At 42.0% G+C, this 20,110-nt stretch overlaps 1 protein-coding gene and 1 pseudogene across 4 annotated transcripts in view; both read right to left on the reverse strand.

The window, feature by feature from the left end:
- TMEM108 (transmembrane protein 108) overlaps positions 1 to 20,110 on the reverse strand; it is a 181,766-nt gene that overhangs the window by 110,680 nt on the left and 50,976 nt on the right. The gene's annotated exons all lie outside the window — the stretch shown is intronic.
- On the reverse strand, positions 16,205 to 19,876 carry LOC309380841 (zinc finger protein ubi-d4 pseudogene; annotated as a pseudogene). Its single transcript has 2 exons — positions 18,864 to 19,876; positions 16,205 to 16,258 (listed from the first exon to the last, which is right to left on the reverse strand). The product of its transcript is annotated as a zinc finger protein ubi-d4 pseudogene (transcript).

A 20,110-nucleotide genomic window follows, 5' to 3' on the forward strand; every position in this document is an offset into this window, starting at 1 on the left:
GATGGTGGGAGTTGTTGTCTTTCAATACGTAGAGGTCTGCAGGCTCCCCATCCTTGATGTAGGGGACTGCAGATATTAAAAGATTATGGGACTTCTTTGTTCCTACTTCACCTACAAAACTACAACTCCTTGACTAAGATCTGTTTAAATTAGATTGAATAAGATACAGAGGCCAACAACTCTAAGTATGACTAACATTGGATAATACCTGGAACATTTATCAAGGGGGAAATGTCACCAGATACCACAAAAATCTCATGTAAAAACAAAGAAACAAACAAACAACACACACAAAGGACACAATCCACTAATATGTTCTCTCCATTAGTCCAATTAACATGAATGGGAGATGGTCAAGAGCATAGAAGATTGACTGGTGGGTTGCGTCCATTCAGCAATAACCATTCAGTGCTGGATTTCCTTTATCTGTAGAGAACCAAAAGTACTGTACCATAAAGGCACCCTAAAAAGCTAGTTAAATCTTGAGGCTTGACCTTATAGCCTTAAAATAAGTTATATTATTTGAGTTCCTGATTAACTAGAGATGTGTACGTCAAATGATTTTAAAGTTTTCTAGGTGGGAAGGAAACACAATACAAAGGAAGAAGATTGGCAAAAAAGATAACACAATTTCTTTGGGGAGATGAACTGAGATGCTGCCAATCAGATTTTGACAATATATCATTTTGACGAGTCTAGATATTAATCCCCTCAAGAGATTCTGAATTAGAGTATTAGTAGACACAACCATATTATGTATGTATCAGCCACCTGCTCCCATTGCATTAGCAGTATAGCGTAAGGATTTGAAGTGTGTAAGTGTGTGTGAGAGAGGGGGAGGGGGAGATACACTTTGGTTTTTCATTCTTTTAAAATAAACTCAATTAAAAACCAATCTACCAAGCTCCAAATTCACCACGACATTTTCTTGGCTTGTTTGTTGTGCTTAAGATTGATGTACAGCGCTGTCCATTTGTGTTATCTGGGGATGCCTGAGCTGAGAGAAACCATGTAGAAATGCTCGACTGCTTAACATAACAACATATCTGGCTGGTGGTAGAGGAGGAGGGGAATTGAACAGCTACAGACAAAGCAAGATTTCCCCTTCAGGGAGAAATAAGGACAACAGTCCATGATTTTGAGAGACCTGATATAATAGATGACAAAGAAATTAAACATTGAAATTGTGATGAGAGAACGGTTGCAAATGAGCTTATGTAATAGGCTCTTGAACTATTTGAAAACAGTGATGTTTTTCTGGTAGGGATGGAATTTTCTGAAAATCTCAAAGTTGATCTTATCTGCATGCATTCTTTCTAATTCCCATCTTGCCCTCTGATCTCACAAATAATAAAATTTTATTTTTATCAGTTCCACTAAAACCACTAACAATTATGCATCTTATGCACACTATAAATATCCTATTATATGCATACTTTACACATATGCCTTCCAGGTTACCTAAAGTAACTAGCATACAACATTTACAGTTACATACAACAATGCATATAAATAAATGGGGCAGTTATAAGACCTCTACTGAAAAGCCCTCTCTGAATCCCACCTTACTGGATAATTATCGTCCAGTCTCCAACATTTAATTTCTGGGCAAGGTACTAGAATGTGTAGTGGCATCTCAGCTCCCAGGGTTTCTGAATTTTTACATTGTGAACCACCCTGTGATCTTCAGATGAAGGGTGGTATACAAAATAGATAGATTAGATAGATAGATAGATAGATAGATAGATAGATAGATAGATAATGGATAGATAGACAGATGGATTATCTAGATCCAGTTCAATCCTGTTTCAGCCTGGTTGTGGGGCAGGGATGGCTTTGACCACCTTGGTGGATGACTTACATTGCGAATTGGACAGGGAGACTGTGTCCCTGCTGGTTATGCTGGACCTTTCTAGAGATGCCAGACTGGCTTCCTTCTTCTCATGCTTCTTTCAGCAGCTGAAGACTGTTTCATTCCAACGGGCTTTTGAGAAATGACTTTTGTTTTAAGAAAAGGACTTTTAATAGTGCTGTGCTGTTTTTACAACCTGCATATTAACAGATTTGTTTTTACATTGGTTTAATTCTCTTACTTTAATTAAACTATCACCTTTTATTTGTTTTTAGCGTTATGCCTTTCATCTGTTGTTTTACTTTGTGTAGGCCACCTTGAGTCCCAGTCGGGGGGAAAGGTGGGATATTAACAAGAACAACAACAACAACATCATATTAATTGGGGCTGTGCACCAGATTTGGCTGAGTCCCAAGCCAAACTGGGTGTATTTGAAGGGATTAAAGGGTTGAGGTGGGTTAAAGGACAGCCACTGATTGCTGTAGGACAGACTGCATGGCCCAGGATGATTTGGGGGTGTCAGGGGGCAGGGAATAGGCAGGAAGAAAAGGCAGGCATTAAGCAGGAAAACCCACGCCAAGACGCAACCTGACTGCCACTTTTGTCTTCCTAGGAGACTTTTCCGACTCTCCTTCTTGCCTGACACGCCATTCCTGAAGCAGCACATCACAGGATTGATGCCTCCTTGCATCAATCCTGCATAGTGCAAGGTGCTCCTACAGAAAAGCCACTTGCAAAGCAGCACCATATAGGATTGATGCCTCCATGCAACAGCTGTTGTGAAACTGTCAATTCCAGCACCCCCCTGCAGACACCCCTAGCAGCCCTCTGGATTCCGTCCTGTGATATGGAGGGTTTGGAGTAAAGCGTCTATGAAATATTGCATTTGTTTTATTCCATTATGAAAAGCTGTTGACAAACAACAGGAAGCTCAAAGGCAAATAGGATCAAGAGGATGGAAGACTGGGTTTAGGAAACTGAGGGCTAAATTGTGAAGATAGGAGGGCAAATATTGGATGGAGAAGTAGTGGGATTTAGAGACAAAATTAAGTTAAAGAGAGCACACAGTGAAATTCCAAAGAAAGAAAACTTTTTATTGGGCATTGATTGCTGTGGAAACAATGCTAAGAAAGGGTAAAGTGGGGTGGCTTAGTAATGCTTAAACTAAGTAGGATAAAATGACGACAAAATGTGAGTACGAAATGTTGTAAATTAAGAATGAACTTTAGCTTCAACAAGCTGCATTGAGGATGAAGGACTACTTCCCAGTTTAAAGGTTCTCTGCAAATCACTGCTGTGTCTGAAAATATCTTGTTGGTATAATGAATACTTGAAACTAGCTCTACAGTAGTGTGTACTACATTTACTCAAGAATCTCAGAACTAATAATATGTGCTAGGCTGCAATCCTACAGTGCGCTCACTAGCTGCCTCTGTGTGGAGACAACAGATGAGTCATCACTGGGGATTGAAGGATCTGTCAATTTCAGTACTTTTGGTTTCTCATTTTTCCAGTCTTAAATTCAGTTCTCCATATTTCTGCACATTTTTAAAAAATCCTCATGAAAATTCTTCAGTACTTTAATGTGAATTTCTATTAATAAACACATTCTTGAATGCACCTAGACTAACATACCCATGTCTGCAAGCAACTCCTCCAATGATATGCTATTTTCACCACCAGCATAGTCCCTAATTGGTGGGCTGTAGAAATTAAATCACTAACTTTCATAGTTTGAACATTCACAGTAATTTAGCTCCATGATCCAGAGTCAGACACATCTAGCAGTAAAAATAAAACAAAAAGAGCCCAATTAGCATTTGTTCAATGTCTTATTTATTACCTTTCCTTTTTGTGGTCTTTGCTACTTTAGTGTCAGGTTGACTTATAGCAGAATTAGCTATGGAGATGCTATTTCAGGTAACCATTCCATTGTACTAGAATCGCTGTGCTTAAGAGATTGATCCTGCTAACCATCCCCAAATGGTAACAAGCAAGACAAAAATGGAAACGTGCAGAATTGCCAACCTTTGATTGCAGATGAAAGACGTCTTCATTCAAGTCATTAACGCTTGAACAATATCGTACCATAAAAGCCAGTAATGAACGAGGTAACTTAAAAGCACTATAGATGTGGGGAAGGCTACAAAAATAACGGTTATCCCACATAAGTTAAAATGTCGTTTTCCTCCTCACACTTCTAGCTTCATTGCACAAAGAGTTTACTTTGCATTATGCAAGTAAACAAAAACCAACCCAATTATAAAGCACAGTTAATTCTGCCTCCATATTTAGTTATCCATGGCTATAATATACCTATGAGATGCCAAGTGAGGAAATGCTGCTAATTGGTTGTTGTTATGTAGTTTACCTTTTACCATGAAAAACATATAATAGGGATGAGAATCCTATTTCACCAGGGAAATGCGTGCTCAACCATCCAACATCACAATTAACTGTTGAAGGAATCTAAGCTGTTTTGGTGGTTGCTACCAGGCCCATATGGGCCACTTGGCCCGGGCCTCAGATTCCAAAGAGGGCCTTGGTCACCATATTCACAATCGCAGGGGATTCACTGGGGTGAACATGGAGGCGCAAATGCAGCGGTGGCAGATTCCCTGCGACCATGGATGGCAGCGCAAGAGAAAAGCTTCCCTGGGGTAGGGCCTGCGATTGGCTCCGCAGAGGAACGCGGAACGGGCGCTGGGTGGGTGGAGGCGACCAAGGCTCCAGCAGCCAGCGCGCCACAAACGTGATGGTGGACCATGTTTCTCATGCTGCTAAAAGTTGGTTAGTTTTTGTTTGAAATCTTGTTTGCCAAAAATTAAAACCACACGTACCTTAAAGATAAATATGTTGGCTTTCTTATCGCTAATTTTTTTTGGAAAATGATGGAAAATTGATGAAGATGTGGCCATTTGTTTAAAATTTTGTTGACTAGGCCAGGAATATTACTTACACCCGAGGAGTACATATAGCTCAATGAGGATAATATTTGGTGTAAACCATGTTTTTTAAAGAAATAGTGGCTTATGACCAATAGTGGCTTTCTCACAAGCATACATCTTTTTTAAGAGTAGAATAAGAAGACAGAGAAGTTTAATAATTTAATAAGTCAAATTTGTCTACTTAAAAATATTTTTTAAATACATTATTGAACTATTAAAAATTGTATAATACATTTTAAAATGAATAAAGTATTTATTGTAAAATGTATTTAAAATTATAATACATTATTAAAAAAATCACGTTATATATTTTTACAGATCAGTTCCGTAGCCTTAAAATAAAATTATTTGTCAGCATAACTTTAGTGAAAATTATTTATATACTTACTTATTTATAAGACTTCAGTTATCCCCAGGGTAAAAAAAGGGGGGGCACATTATCTACCTGGCCCAGGCCTCTGCCTGGTTCTGCAAGGCCCTGGTTGCTACTAAATAAATGAAGTTAGTATAGCCCATACAGAGCTAGATGGACCAGTGGTATAAGTCAGCTTCCTTGTATCTAACATGGCGCTCTGTGTTTGTGAGTGAAAGGTTGAATCAGATGTACTTGGTGTGCTATAGCCCTTGTGTGGTCATTGCCAAGAAAGAAAGCCCTAGAAGCCAAGGAGGAGGAGGAGATGGGGAGGGATCTGCACTGTGCTGACCTCCCTACTGCCTCCACCACCCTCTCTCCCTCCCAGTAAGGAGCAGCAACCCATCTGCCAGGAAGCTGATATGGTGCCCCACCCAGTAAGCTGCTGCTGGGCTTTGGATGGAGCACAGCCCCTGGCAGGAATTGGTGCTGCCAGGTAAGTGGGGAAAGAAGGGGAAGGGAACGGGGTGACAAAGAAGAGCTCACAGTATGGTTGGTATCAGAGAGATCTCTGGAGCCCTCATACTCCTGATGACATCAATCAACTTGCATGGCAACAAAAATAATTTATCTGAGATGGGCCAATTCTAAACAGAGCAGTGAAGCAGAGTTTGCTCATCACTAGTGTCAGAGCCACCCGTCTGGTCCCAGCTCACAAGAGACCCAATTCCAATCCGGTTTATTTACAGAAAGTCTTTATTGAAGATCATGGTTGCGTTTACATTCCATCTTTGTGACTCTACGTCTGTACCGTTAGATCGCTGAAGTACCCTCTGAATCTGTCCCGCCTCGGCACCAATTTAAGAGGCTTGTGCTGGACCACCTCTTCCTCTCCTTCCTTTTCCGCAGGGTCTTTCTGCCCCCCTGGGTTCCCCCTCGCCGGGACTCGCCCAAGGCTGAATCCTCTGACGCCTCCGCCCCCCTCCTTCTCGCTTTGGGGCCGGGCTCCTCCCCAGGGCTCTCCTCACTTCCGCGCGCCTCTACATTTGAACTTGGCGCGCGTACGTTGCTTCTGACCTTTCTCTCGACCGCTACACTGCTCCCGGTGCTACTCTCCACCCCTTCCGGCTGAGCGTCCTGCTCCGATTTTCTCCCCCTGTCTCCTTCACGCTCTGCTCCCTCTGACACCCTGGTAACTCCACCCCCTTCACTCCGTTCCGGCTGAGAAGCTGGCTCCTGTGTCCTACTCCTACTGAGGCTTCTCCCTTCGCTCCCCTGTTCCTCCCTGCTTCCCCCTTGGTCCCCCTTTGGTCTGACCAGGGGGGCTCCCTTCTGGGAGTCTTCTGACTCACTGGACAAACTCATGGACGACCTTTGGTCATCGTCATCCTCCTCCTCATCTCTCTGGGATTCTTCCCCCTCGCTCTCTGTCTCCTCCCCCATCTGCTCTTCTCTCCCTGAAACCCTGACAACTAGCTCCCCCATCTTAAAGACAGCATCTTAAAAATTGAAGAATTGATGCTTTTGAATTATGGTGCTGGAGGAGACTCTTGAGAGTCCCGTGGACTGCAAGAAGATCAAACCTATCCATTCTGAAGGAAATCAGCCCTGAGTGTTCACTGGAAGGACTGATCGTGAAGCTGAGGCTCCAATACTTTGGCCACGTCATGAGAAGAGAAGACTCGCTGGAAAAGACCCTGATGTTGGGAAAGATGGAGGTCACAAGGAGAAGGAGACGACAGAGGATGACATGGTTGGATAGTGTTCTTGAAGCTACCAGCATGAGTTTGACTAAATTGCGGGAGGCAGTGGGAGACAGAAGTGCTTGGCGTGCTCTGGTCCATGGGGTCTCGAAGAGTCGGACACGACTAAACGACTAAACAACAACAAGCTCCCCCATAGCTCAGGAACCAATTCACCCATCTGGCTTCTTATGTGGAAAGGAACCTAGAGAGTTTGCTTTCTTGGCAGAAGCACATCACCTTTATCAGATGTGAACTGCTGGAGCTGGGGTGGGGCAGGGAGAAGAAATATATGTAAAGGAAAGGGTATTGATTTTTCTGCATATCGAGCTATTATTCCTTTCTCACATCAAAGGGAAAGTAAAAAGTGGTGCAACTGTAAAGGAAGGTTAATTACTGAGAAGATTTAATTCCAGTCTCTTAATTAAAATGGCTGACATACATAACATGGACTCAAGCCCCTGGCAGAGAATATGTCCATTAGAGAAATTATTCCTTGCAGTAGCTGTCCTGCAAAAACAAAGGCAACAGCAATGGTGCCAAACAGGATGTCAGGATGCATCTCAGTTCTCCCCACTGCTTCATGCCAGTTGGCTGGATTTTACTACAAAACCTTGCTTAGTAGCTAATGTCGGTGTTACAAACCGATATATGAAAGCTAGGAGCTAAATGGCACCTTTAACCTAGGTTATGGGCACAACAGAATGTCTAGGCATGATTTTTTTAAATAACAAGAATACAAAGCTGAAAATGAATGAACTGCAGCTAAAATATTGTGTTCATTTTTCATATGGTCTAGTCCTTCCCCTACCCACCCCCCCTAATATTCTTAAGAGGATCTCTTCTCCAGTCTTCAGAGAGTAACTGGAAGTAGGGAAGCAGAAAAAGGTCCTCCTTTCCTTCCACTCTGCAGTTTTAATCTGAAATCTTACGCGCAGTACTGTGCTCAGAGCTCAGAAACTGCTCACGCTAATGAAATCCCCTGTTGCAAAATGTGCCTAGAACAATGGGAGTTTCAAACACTGGCTAAGGTAATGTTTAATTGTTGCTTTATTGTTAGGTACCAACAGGCATACAAGAAATAAACAATAGTCTGACCATAGTGCTCTGATATTTTTCTTACTGGTGCACTGCTCATTAATAAGCAATTCAAATGAGCCCTCAAGGTCAGCTCACACCTACCTGGTGCCAGCCTGATGCTAAGACCAACATTTGCTCTCTTTTTGCACGTGTGTAGGGAGAGAGGGAGAGAGAGTTTTGAATGTCACCAGTGAAAGATAAAGAACTTGAGCATTTGGAACTAATTAGAAGGAAGCAGGCTTGAAGAGCTGCAAAAGTATGTTGCTATTGTGCTAGGAAATATGTGACCTTCCTATCTATTCATCCTGTACATTTGTGGATGACTCCAGACCAGCGTGGGATTTAGAGCAGTGAGGGCGGTCCCCCGGCAAAGGGAGCTCAGCCGAGGGGGTACAAATTCTTCTTCTTCTTCTTCTTCTTCTTCTTCTTCTTCTTCTTCTTCTTCTTCCATAAACCTATATTTATATGGGTACCTATTAAAAGTTGGTGGGGTGCCAAATTTTGTCCTCACTCAGGACACCATATTACCAAAGCCCACCCCATCTCCAGTCTGATAGTGGTCTTGACATGGTTAGCCAGATAAGGTTGCCTTATCCTGTGGTATGTATATATCAACTTCCTTCCTGTGGTAGTAAAAATTATTCTTTGATTTGTTCCTACATCGAAGACACACTTCTGTATTTTTGAGATTAGTCTGTCATTACAGAATTAAAGATGTATATTCATTCTGCAGTTCAACTCTAGGAACACATACAGCTAGTTTTAAAAACCATGTTTTTAAAATTAGCATATAATGCAAGAGCACAATAGGGTGGTGGCAGTTCAGAGATTAACTGATTTATCCGGCATGAGGTCTTTCTAGATGGCACACATGTAATGGACTGAGAAAATTGAAGGTATGCACATGGATGAAATTAATGAACAGCTGGGAGGAGGAATATGTTCCTGCTGCAGCATCTCCAGTGCAACAAAAATAACTGAACCACAGGATCCCCCTTCCAAATTGCAGCTGTGTACAGAAGTCTCCATGGCAACAACAGGAATAACCCCAAGTAGATGCCAACCATTTATCAGAAAGGATCGTACAAAAACATTATCAAAGATGATCAAGAAATTATCCTAGGGTCATGCGACCTCCTTTCAGCAAGTTGTATGCGCACAAAAACCCTTTCCTCCTCAGATATCCCAGGAGAACTACTGTGAAAAAGCAAAAAGTTAAACCAAAGCTAGGGAGGGGTGAAATCTACAAATTTCTGACACTTTCCTGTAATGTAATTAATTTTCATATGCTACTTTCACTTACATATGCATTTCTGTGCACACCTTACCCTAGTATACACATTTTCATGCACATTACCCGGCAGGGGAACTGCACTGCAAAATTCAGAGAAGTGTGAATTTCAAAGGATGGTTGTGTTTCAGTTTGCGTATTGTTTATAAAGTGCAAAATATATAGGCTCACCTTTAAATGTGAACTGAACTGAATTCCTAATAAAATCTGGAGTTTATAGTCTTCCATAAATGTGATAGAGTCAAACCAATTACATTGCCCTAGTTGTCCTATACTACTCTAATTTCAGATCATCCTTTAGCATCACTTCTGATGGTCATGTTTTACTTATAAAGTTTTGCATACAATCCACTTATCTTCAGTGGATGATGTCATGCTAAACAATAACTTAAAAATGTGACCTCTACAAATCCATGCTCACATAAAATTCATGAATGTAGTATTACTTTTAAAATGACCGAAAGAAAATCTATTTGGATTAAAGCAGTCTTCTTCAGCAGCAGCATCTCACATCCATCTTTAGACGCCTCTTCAAATTGTCTCCATCGTTCTCTGTTTGCGTAAGTGGTCGTCCCCTTGGTCAGTATAACTTCAGAACTGCATTGCCCCAATCTAGTCTTGCTTGGTTGTTTAGAACCCAAAGCTTGCTAATATAAGACTCTCTCAGCATTACTTAAACTCTGACCTCATAGACCTGGATTTTTAAAAAAGCTCCTGGTTAATTCACTCCTTGCTTTTACAGGTGACCCTTCCAGCAATGTCATCTACAGCCAATTATAATAATAAATTTCATGCTATTGACAACTGCTCACTAAGCTGTGCCCAGCTGTTTCTGTATCAATTCATGTGTCTAGAGCACAAGTAGATTTTCAACCTTCAGGAGGATTTCAGATTTAACATCTTATTCCAGGCCCCAGGGGTGGGCGAGGAATGGTCTCCTTTCTTCTTAAAATGTCTTTCTTCCCACCCTCCCCTCTCTGAGACAGCATGTGATGTTTACTGTCCCTTATGTGAACTGAACAAGGCCAAAAGACACATTTTTTCCCACCAGAAATTAAATAATTTTAAGCTACAATTGGAAGTATATGTTCCTGGGAATAGGGCTACAACCCTATATCTAGTTATCTAAAAGTAAACTCAGTGTTACTTACTTCTGAATACAGTGGTACCTCGGGTTACATACGCTTCAGGTTACATACACTTCAGGTTACAGACTCCGCTAACCCAGAAGCAGTACCTTGGGTTAAGAACTTTGCTTCAGGATGAGAACAGAAATTGTGTCCCAACGGCATGGCAGCAGCGGGAGGCCCTATTAGCTAAAGTGGTGCTTCAGGTTAAGAACAGTTTCAGGTTAAGAATGGACCACCGGAACGAATTAAGTATGTAACCAAAGGTACCACAGTAAACACATATAGGTTTGGACTGGTAGGGTCCACTGAAAACAGTGGGGCTTACGTCATGTTAGTTCTCGTTTCATTATGTGGGCAGAAATGTCCTTGATCAAGTAAACAGAGGATTTATCTACTTGGCTGAACACCAATCGTGACAACAATAATAATGATAACTCACCCTGAGGCTATGTCATGGACTAGCTGGATGCAGAGGAGGCAACCCTTAGGGGAACCCCCAAGGCAACCCCCAGGGGAAGAAGGCTCAGAGCCAGGGGACTGGTGGTGAGACAATGATGAGTAGTCAGAGGGAGCAGACTGGGAGGAGGAGCTGTTGGAATGCTGGTAACAGCAAATACCATACTTAGGACTGGTGTTACCCAAACCCTGTCATTAGCATCCAGGCTAGTTCTGGGGAGCTACCATTTATATTTCCCATAATGTCGTGGAGTGAAGCTATATTAGCACATTGTGGGAAATTAAAATGCCCGCCACCTCTGTCAGCTGCAGCTGCTGTCTCGCTTCCAATTCTGTGAGTACAACCTCCACATCACAGAGACTACTGTGGAGCACCAGTCTGTAACACAAATGTTAACAGCCACAAACAAAGAGAACAAGTACAAAAGTTGCTCTTATAACCCATGCTGTACACTCCCTGTCTTGGTTAGTATTGCCACAGACTACATTAGGTCTGCTTTTATTCCTGTGTTAACAAATGCCAGCCATACGCTTGGCACTTAGAGGCATACAGTGAAAAACATGTGCCTCTTTCTTTGGTGCAGCTGTGTGAGGAAAGAAGGAGGCCAAATGTCTAGAATCCCGAACAGCACATTTGTAAGGAAATTTGAAAATAATTTGAGTGTTCCACAATTGCTTTGCTGAGACAACAGGAAAAAATGGCAACTAAAGCTCACAGGAGACCCATTTGTTTCATTTGTGTTTACAACTGTTCATTCAGAGTGCTCCACAGCCAAGCCGCGATATTGGAACATAAATTAATTTACTACAATTCTGATGTGAGATGGAAAGATTAATGTAATGTGTATCCAAAGGGAATTCCCACTACATGCTGTTTGCCAGAATCCATAGAAACCAGCCCTTTTCATGCTGTAACACATTGCTGTATTGTGGCTGCTGTGATTCCTTAGCAACAGAGCTACTTTTCTGTACAACCCAACACATATAATGCATTCCAGACATAAGTAGTAGGACTTGTAATTTTTGAGTGAAGAGTGGGAGAAAAACAAAAACTGGAGGTCTTTGTTGTATCTTAAATTGTATCCTTTCCCTGAGTATATTGGAGGTGGAGACTTTCACAGTACCAAAAACGAAGACACAGATTTAAGGGGGTGGAAGCATATTCTAATTTAGAAATAACTGTTATAATTTAAACAGAAATACAGTGCATAGCTGTGAAGGCTGTAAACAAGTGATCTGTATACCAGCTCAGCCTGTTGATGGGCAACTTCCAAACCCCTTCTCTCCCTTCTTATCATTAGGCAAAGTGAGGCAACCACCTCAGGCAGCAGGTGTTGGGAAGGGGTTAGCATCCCCCTCTATTTGAGGACTGAGATTTGTGGACCATGCAGCCTGTCTTGTACCTAGTTCTCCAAACTACCCTGCTTCCCTCAGTTTCTGTGGAGGACGCTATTTCGTTGCCCACATTGACTTTTTTCTGGGGAATGGGATCACCATCTTGTCTTCTGCATCAGGTGGCAGAACATCCTGGGCTGACCCTGCTTCTTCCAGTTTTGTTTTGTTTTAATTGGTCTTGGACCAGACAGTCATTCAAACAGAGGATCCCTTCAATGAGAGGGGTCACTTCTGTAAAGTAGACCTATGGTCGCTTTACTCATGCTTAGGAAGAAAGGTGGGTCACAAAGGCATTTAATGAATAAAAGTGCTGTAATTCAAAAAATAAATACCTATTAAAAACCACAGCTACTTTGGAAGGACAACTGCACAACAACACTGTTCTCACCTGTCTCTTGAAAGTGTACAACACATTCTTCAGAACTGGGCTGCCACTACTGAGAAAAAAAATTAATCGGAGGAAGGGAACCTATGCCAGCCAGCATGACAAAGGTCAGGAATGATGATAATCAAAGTGCAACAACATTTGGAGGGTCACGGGTTCCCAGTCCCTGTTCTTTTACTACCAGATGCCAATAGGAGCTGATCGAAGTACAGTAATGGGAAAGCAACATTATTCTATATTAGCCATTTAACATTTGGTGTGTACAAAGTTTCAAACGAATAAACCTATTCGGTATCTTGGCATCTTTTTTTAACTGCCTCTTCTCATTTACTAAAAGTTATTAATGAGCCATCTCAAAACCCAGGTAAAATGTGCCACTGGGGAATTCTCTAAATAGAAAAAAAGCATTCAGTCTTCTCCACCAATGTGTTTTTTTACAGCATAAGCTGAGGAATGAATGATACTACCATGTGCTACCCATACATTCTATGTGACATACCTTTTATCACTTGACCGCCACAGCACTTTACTAAATCCCAGTCCCTTGTAAAAGGCTTGACTTTTCAGTGGAACAATAGCTGGCTATATAAGAGGGAATATACTTTGCTGAACCATGCAGTCTAATTTCAGAAAGCAGTAAACATTTGAAACCCAGACCTCAAAATCCTTTAATCTGACAGCTGTGAGTCACACATGTTTATAAAGAATATTTAGGTGCTGAGATTGCTCTATTCAAACAACAATAATATAAAACTGCTGTTTAAGTAAATCATTAAAACAATATGAAATACAGGCACACAAATATGCATGCAAAGGCAAATCTATAAAGGAAGAGAATATTAAACCAACAATTGTACTGGTGCAATATTCCTTTATAGCATTTCCTTCCCCAGACAATTCATACTACGTCAAGCCAGGATTGCAGTAACTATCAGTAAAATAAGACCTGACAAACCCATCCAAAAGCCAGGTTTCAAATGGCTCTTTGCCACAGAAAAATGGCCTTACAGTGAGTGAGCATGCTGTGTGAATCCATCTTATTCAGATGCAGCACAAGAGAGACTCAATGGAACAGGATGCCTCTGTTTTCCCAATACATTGCAAATATCATATCCATAACAGTGATCTAGTCAAAGGCCGATCCTTATTTAGTCAAAACAGCACAATCCATGCACAAGAGGAAGATGTCAGCATGTTCTGGGGGAACCCAAAGTTCGTAAATGTACAAAAAATAAAAGCCTTTCATTTTTTTTAAAAAAAACTAATTGGAGGGAATCCCCAAAACATCCAAATGAGGACTGAACATGCTCAGTGGGCACAGAATGCTGATTATTGTGAGAATAGAATATTCTTCTGAACAGGTGCATTTTAATACTGCCACATTTTGCATTGTTTGTACAACCCTTATACATATAACACTTGTATAGAAGCACAAATATGGATTTGTCAGTCTTTTACACTGTTATCTTTTAGATGCCAATTTAAAACTTTCCTATTTATCCAAACTTTTGGTGAACTGATACGCAGCTGATACTACTATTTGTATTATCCTTTATTGATTATTTCACTTACATTATAAACCATCCTGGAGGCCTAGTCTTGGCACTGCGGTGGCTTATACACAGTTTGTAAGTATATGTAGCAGCAGGTCTACATACACTTACCTGAAAGTGAGTCTCATTGAATCCAGTTACTTCTAGGATTGCCCTGTAAACAAATTAGTGATTGCTACCAACCCTCTCAATAAGTTTGCTGATAGGACAATTAGTCATTGCAGACAAACAAGCTTCAGCTTCTTTTCGATGTCTCAAAGTACGTATAAAAAGATAGTTACACAAATACACAAGGAAATTCGTTCCGAACTGAAAACAAAGGCTATTTGAACCTAGAGACAATTTCACACACTATTTTTTTTCATCCCGGGGCTACCAGCTATAATGTAGCCATCCAAACCACTTCCAGGATCCTCTATCCTGAAACCACAATCTGTTCAAGGGCGGCTTTGATCTAACTGTGGCTGGCTAAGTAGTTTCACGTATTAAAGAATTAACAATGATGCTGCTCATCTTCCTCCCTTCTAAGTCTGCACTCCTGAGCATCAAACGTTATCTCCTTGACAAGTGGCACCATGGTTATTCAGGGCATCATAATAGAACAGTCTGCCATTAATTCAGGAGGTAAGGCTGCAGTACAAATCCTACCAGCAAACAGAAAAGCCAGCCAATAGCCATCAAGCTAGCTCTCTGACTTGTCAGGGGAAATAAGAGCCATCACTAAATTTCCAAGCAAGCAGACAAGATGTTGCTTAGTATTAGGCTGAGACAGAATTAAACGCTTTAAGAGATAGAAAATCTGAATGAAACCCATCATCTGTTTATAACTGTACCATTTCTAAGTTGCATTACCTCATAGTGCTAAGTGGAATTACTAGAACTCCAACTAAACGTCTTTTCATTTGCAACAAAATACAATAGCAGCATAGGGCTGGTTCCCTACATGTGATCCCTGGGAGCTGAATGTGTGAACTGACTCCATGGGAAAGAGTTAAACTTGAGGTGAAAGTTCTAGCTAAGGTTTGATATCCACAATGGCTCATTCACATTGGTTGCAGTCATCATGTCATTAATTTGCATGTGCACCCACAGTCCATTATTAGAGGCTTTCTTTACACTTAGAGACAGAGGGTGACATCTGGTTAACTCCACCTGTTTGTGCAATGGAAATCCACACGTGTTACAGGATTTTCAGTTTATCTTATTCTTTCCTCCAGTCCCCCTCTGCACTCCCCCAAATGTGCTCCAAAGAGTCCCACAACTCTCTGCAAAAAATCTTTGGGGTGCAGGCTTCTGTAGAGAAGAGGGGAGGGAGGAGTAACCCCACTGCATGAGTGAACTCCTGCTTGTGTTATGTTGCATCTCATCCTGTAGATATAAAAGGATTCCCCAGATATCCTTGCCTTTTAAGCCAGAATTTCAAGCCTGCAAAGGCTGTCTTTCCAACAACCATTACAATGTATTTTGAGTAGAGGTAGCCTATGCAGGTCCGTCAGCAAGAAGAAATACTCCATGGCGATTGCATTGGACCTTGGAAAACAAAATTAATTGATGAAAGCCAGGAATAGGAAAACTGGTGTCCTGTAGTCCAGGCAATTCTGTCCCTTGATATGCCGTCACTCCCATGGACCCATGTAATTCTTCTGGCTGGCTGACCTGTACAGGCTACCTCTACCCAAAATATATTAGATTTTTCATTTCTCTCACCTTCTGACCAATGAGCTCAACACTACACACATGGTTCTCTCCCCCACTCCCATTTTTCTTCTCAAAACAACCATGTGAGGTGGGTTAGACTAAGACAGTGACTTCCCCAGGGTTACCCAGGGAGATTTGTGGATGAGTGAGGAGTTCGGCATGGGTCTCTCCAGTCCTAGTCCATTTCACACTGGCCCCTGTTAATTAAAAATGAAGTAACTTGTGACAAGACTAAAACGATTAAACTCTGTATTGATTGGCTAAAAGATCTAACTGGGATCAAGCATATTTCTACAAAGAAAACAAAACAATCTTCTCATTTTTACAGTTCCTCAAAATTGCCCTGGTACACGACAGCATCATTTGTTGTACAGAGCTGCAGCAGGAAAATCAGAAGGATTTAAAAAAACACAAAAGCAAAACTAGGCCATTCTTTGCTCAAGGCATGCTCTAAAAAAAAAGTAATACATGTTTTGCGTGGAAAATTCTGTTTTAAAAACATTTCATGGCAGGGTTTCATCCCTTTTACTTGCTTCACTTTTCAGCATTAAGGTAGAAAATGGGGGTTATTTTTGACAGCATGCCCATTAATCAAAGGGTCTGTGAAGCCCGGAACATATTTTAGCTGATCATTACCAGAATGTCTTTGCTAGCTGAGGATCAAATTAGAGCCTAAACCATTTTTTTCCATCCTGGATGTCACCAGTGAAAAGCCCATGCTTTTTCAGATTAGTACAGCTATATCCAATAACACCAGTTTGACACGGAACATAAGACCAACTTCAGTCTCGGTTCAGGCCTGGTTTGGAGACTGAATCAGCCTTGGTTACCCTGTGAGATGACCTTTATTAAGAGAGGGACCATCTCAATGGCTTTTGATGCTACTGACTATATACTCCTAGATCAAATGTGTGGGATAGGTATTGGATGCACCATATTATGGTGGCATAACTCTTACCTGCATGGCTGAGTAAAGGATCCCTGGATGGTTAAGTCCAGTCAAAGGCAACTATGAGGTGCGGTGCTCATCTCATTTCAGGCCAAGGGAGCCGGTGTTTGTCCACCTACAACTTTCTGGGTCATGTGGCCAGCATGACTCAACAGCTACTGGCGCACGGAGGACCGTGACAAGTGCCAGAGCGCATGGAAATACAGGACACTATTTTGTCCCCATTACTATTTAACATCTGCATGAAGCAACTGGGAGCAATCATGAGGAGTTCTGGAGCACAGTATCATCAGTACACACTTGACATACAGCTTTGCTTCCCCATAAGATCTAATCAGGGGTGGATGTGCAAGAGCTGGACCAGAATAGGCTGCTGATGAGGCAGGTGGTTGTCAGAACAGGACAGCTCTGCTAAAATGTCTGTATTGGCTCCCCACATGCTACCACACATTAAGGTTCTTGTATTACTACCCCTTACATCCCAGTCTCATCATGGGGATCATCTGGAGGAGCATCATTGGTTGTTCCCCAAGCCTGACGGGCTTCAACTAGAAGTGGGACACTTTGTGTCACCAGCCCCATGCTGTGGAACACTTTTACAGCAGAGATTCAGAAGGCATCCTTGCTACTGACATTTCTAGAAGACTTTTTTCTTTTATGCTGACAGACCTATTCCACTTTTTCCCCCTCCCCAACATGAGCCAATCATTTTTATAATCATTTTGTATAGTTTTATGTATCTTCTGTTTTATTGCATTTGTAGAAACTGTTTTACACCACCTTGATATTTTATGAGTGGTGTGTGTGTGTGAAAATAGGATGCTGCCACATACTGAGTAAGATAATCAGGCAATCTCTTTCAGCATTGTCTACACTGACTGGCAGTGGCTCTCCAGGGTTTTAGGCAGGAGTCTTTGACCCAGACCTATCTGGAGGTTCTGGGGATTGAACCTGGGATCTTTTGCCTGCAAAATAGATGCTCTACCACGGAGTTATGGGCTGCAGGAGCAGGCATTGCAAACAGAAGAAAAGAAAAGAAAAGAAAAGAAAAGAAAAGAAAAGCACATTTTATCAGGAATGGGATGGAAGAGGATACACACAACAGCAGTACAAAGGACAAATTCCATGTATGCCAGCAGCTAAGGTGCACAGTGAGGTAGCACAATTGGAGAGCATATATAGTGTCATCATGTCACATCTGAACTGGTTTGATTGCCAGGTTGCTAGAAGCTGGTGTTGGGGAAAATGCAGCAGAACAGTCTAAAAGGATTTCTTTTCCAAGCCAGTGACTGGAAATGACAGATGGATCACTGAAGAAATGCAAACATTCCCTCGATGGCTCCCTTTACTAAAAATTAGGATGCAGCTCGAAGCAGTTACAGGAGGGAGCATGATAGTCTCACTGGAAAAACTGAGAAGGGCACAGTTTTATTTTTATTATTCAGACCTTAGAGCATCATTATAGACAACTGCTTTTGCATATACAACTAAACAATGATACACAGAACAGGAAATAAAAGGAATTCAATGACTGTCAGCATATTCCTATCCCTTTTTACATAGAAGCGTGTCCCACTGAGTTAATTAGGACTTACACCCTCATACATATAGTAAGGTCTGCCACCTCCGCATATTAATATTCCGTTAAAGTTAACTAATCCCAAATGGCTTGCCAGCCATTTGGTATTTAATACAGTGCCCCAACTGGGGTCTTAATGGTCCCAGAAGACAACCAGCATATATCACATACTGTAAGAAATCAACAACACAAATGCTGCTGCTTCTGTTCATGAGGACTGTACTGTCTGAGAGCCACAGTAAAAGTTATGGACAAGGATGGGGCGGGGGTGTTCCACGTTAAAATCCCTACACAGCCACAAAGCTCACTAGGTAACTGTTAAAAAGGAACGTATTGGCCACTCATATGCTACCAGGTGCCTAAAGGTGTATAATGAAGGCAGCAGGTGAACTTCCCTGGAGAGAGCATTCGACAGACAGGGAGCCACTCATGAAGGGTGCCCTGATCACCCACAGTCAGAATATGAAACCAGGTTGCCCCATTCTCTTCTTGATCTTGGGAGTCTCCAAGGCAAAAGTCGCAGTAATTGTTGGGCAAGGCCAAACCATCCAGACCTTTCTTGGATTTCTGCTCTTCAGACTTCTGTGATACAGGTGTGGGGGGCTGCAAGTCTTACTTGTCTTCCCCCTCTTCCTCAGTAGGTGGGAGTGCACATAGTGGTAACTCAGCCCAGGATGGTTCTTGTAACACTTCCCATAGGTTGAGGCATACGATTGTCTCCCAAAATGGCTACATCCAGCTTTTTCTGGGCACTCCCAACTCCTTTGCCCTTGACATTGCCTTTACCTCGGCATTTTGGCATGTCTTCTTCATAGTCCTCATCATCTAATAAATCATCAGGTTCCAGGTTCATTTCCCTTGTGTGGCTACTGGCAACAGGAATCTCGCCAAGGCTGTCTTCATCAGTATGAGGGTCGGGCAGACTGCACTCTTCATGAGAGTCCGTCCTCAAAAGGGCCTCCAGGCTGCTGCCATCCTGAAAGATCACAACCTCTTTCTTGAGGGTCTGCTCAGTGTCTGGTTTAATGGAAAGGAAGGAAAGCCTTGGATCCTCAGGAGGGTGAGCGCGACATTTTTCCCACCCGCGCCAAGCTGGGTAGGAATAGAGCTGGCCAGATGCCAAACCTGGCTCCCTGCGCCGCTTCTCCATCCATATGTAGCAGTTACTCTGTGTCACTCCAGTCTGCGAGTCCAGAAATGGTGATCAAATACTTCTCTCAGCGCACAGTCGGGCACTGTAGTTGTGGCACTGCTCCATCGTGTCCTTATAATATTGTTCGCCAAGGAGCTTCACCACATTCTGTACCACCGCTGCCATTTTCCCCTCGCCTTTTTCTTTGCCCTGCTCCCAAGGGCAAGACAACCAGATGCTGGGTAGACTTCAGGCATAGGGCAAGATACTCTGTTCCTTTAGGGAAGATCTACATTGGGAAGCTTGCCTTTGCTGACACTGCAAAGGACTTAATTCAGGCATATTTGTATGCTGCCTTGAAGGCCTAAGTGGTGAAAAGTGAGGTATAAATGTTAAGTAACTATTAAATAATGAGTGCTAGGACAAATGAATGAATGAATATTACTGCCTTTGTAGATAATTAAGCTTTCAAAATGGTGACAGTCTCCTGAATCTGATTCTAGCCTTTACTGATTGTTCCCCAGCCTCCCTCTAATGAATGGACAGAACCACTAATTCCTGTTTCTTC

The sequence above is a fragment of the Podarcis melisellensis genome (genome assembly GCF_964234715.1).
Source record: "Podarcis melisellensis genome assembly, chromosome: 12".
Lineage (NCBI taxonomy): Eukaryota > Metazoa > Chordata > Lepidosauria > Squamata > Lacertidae > Podarcis > Podarcis melisellensis.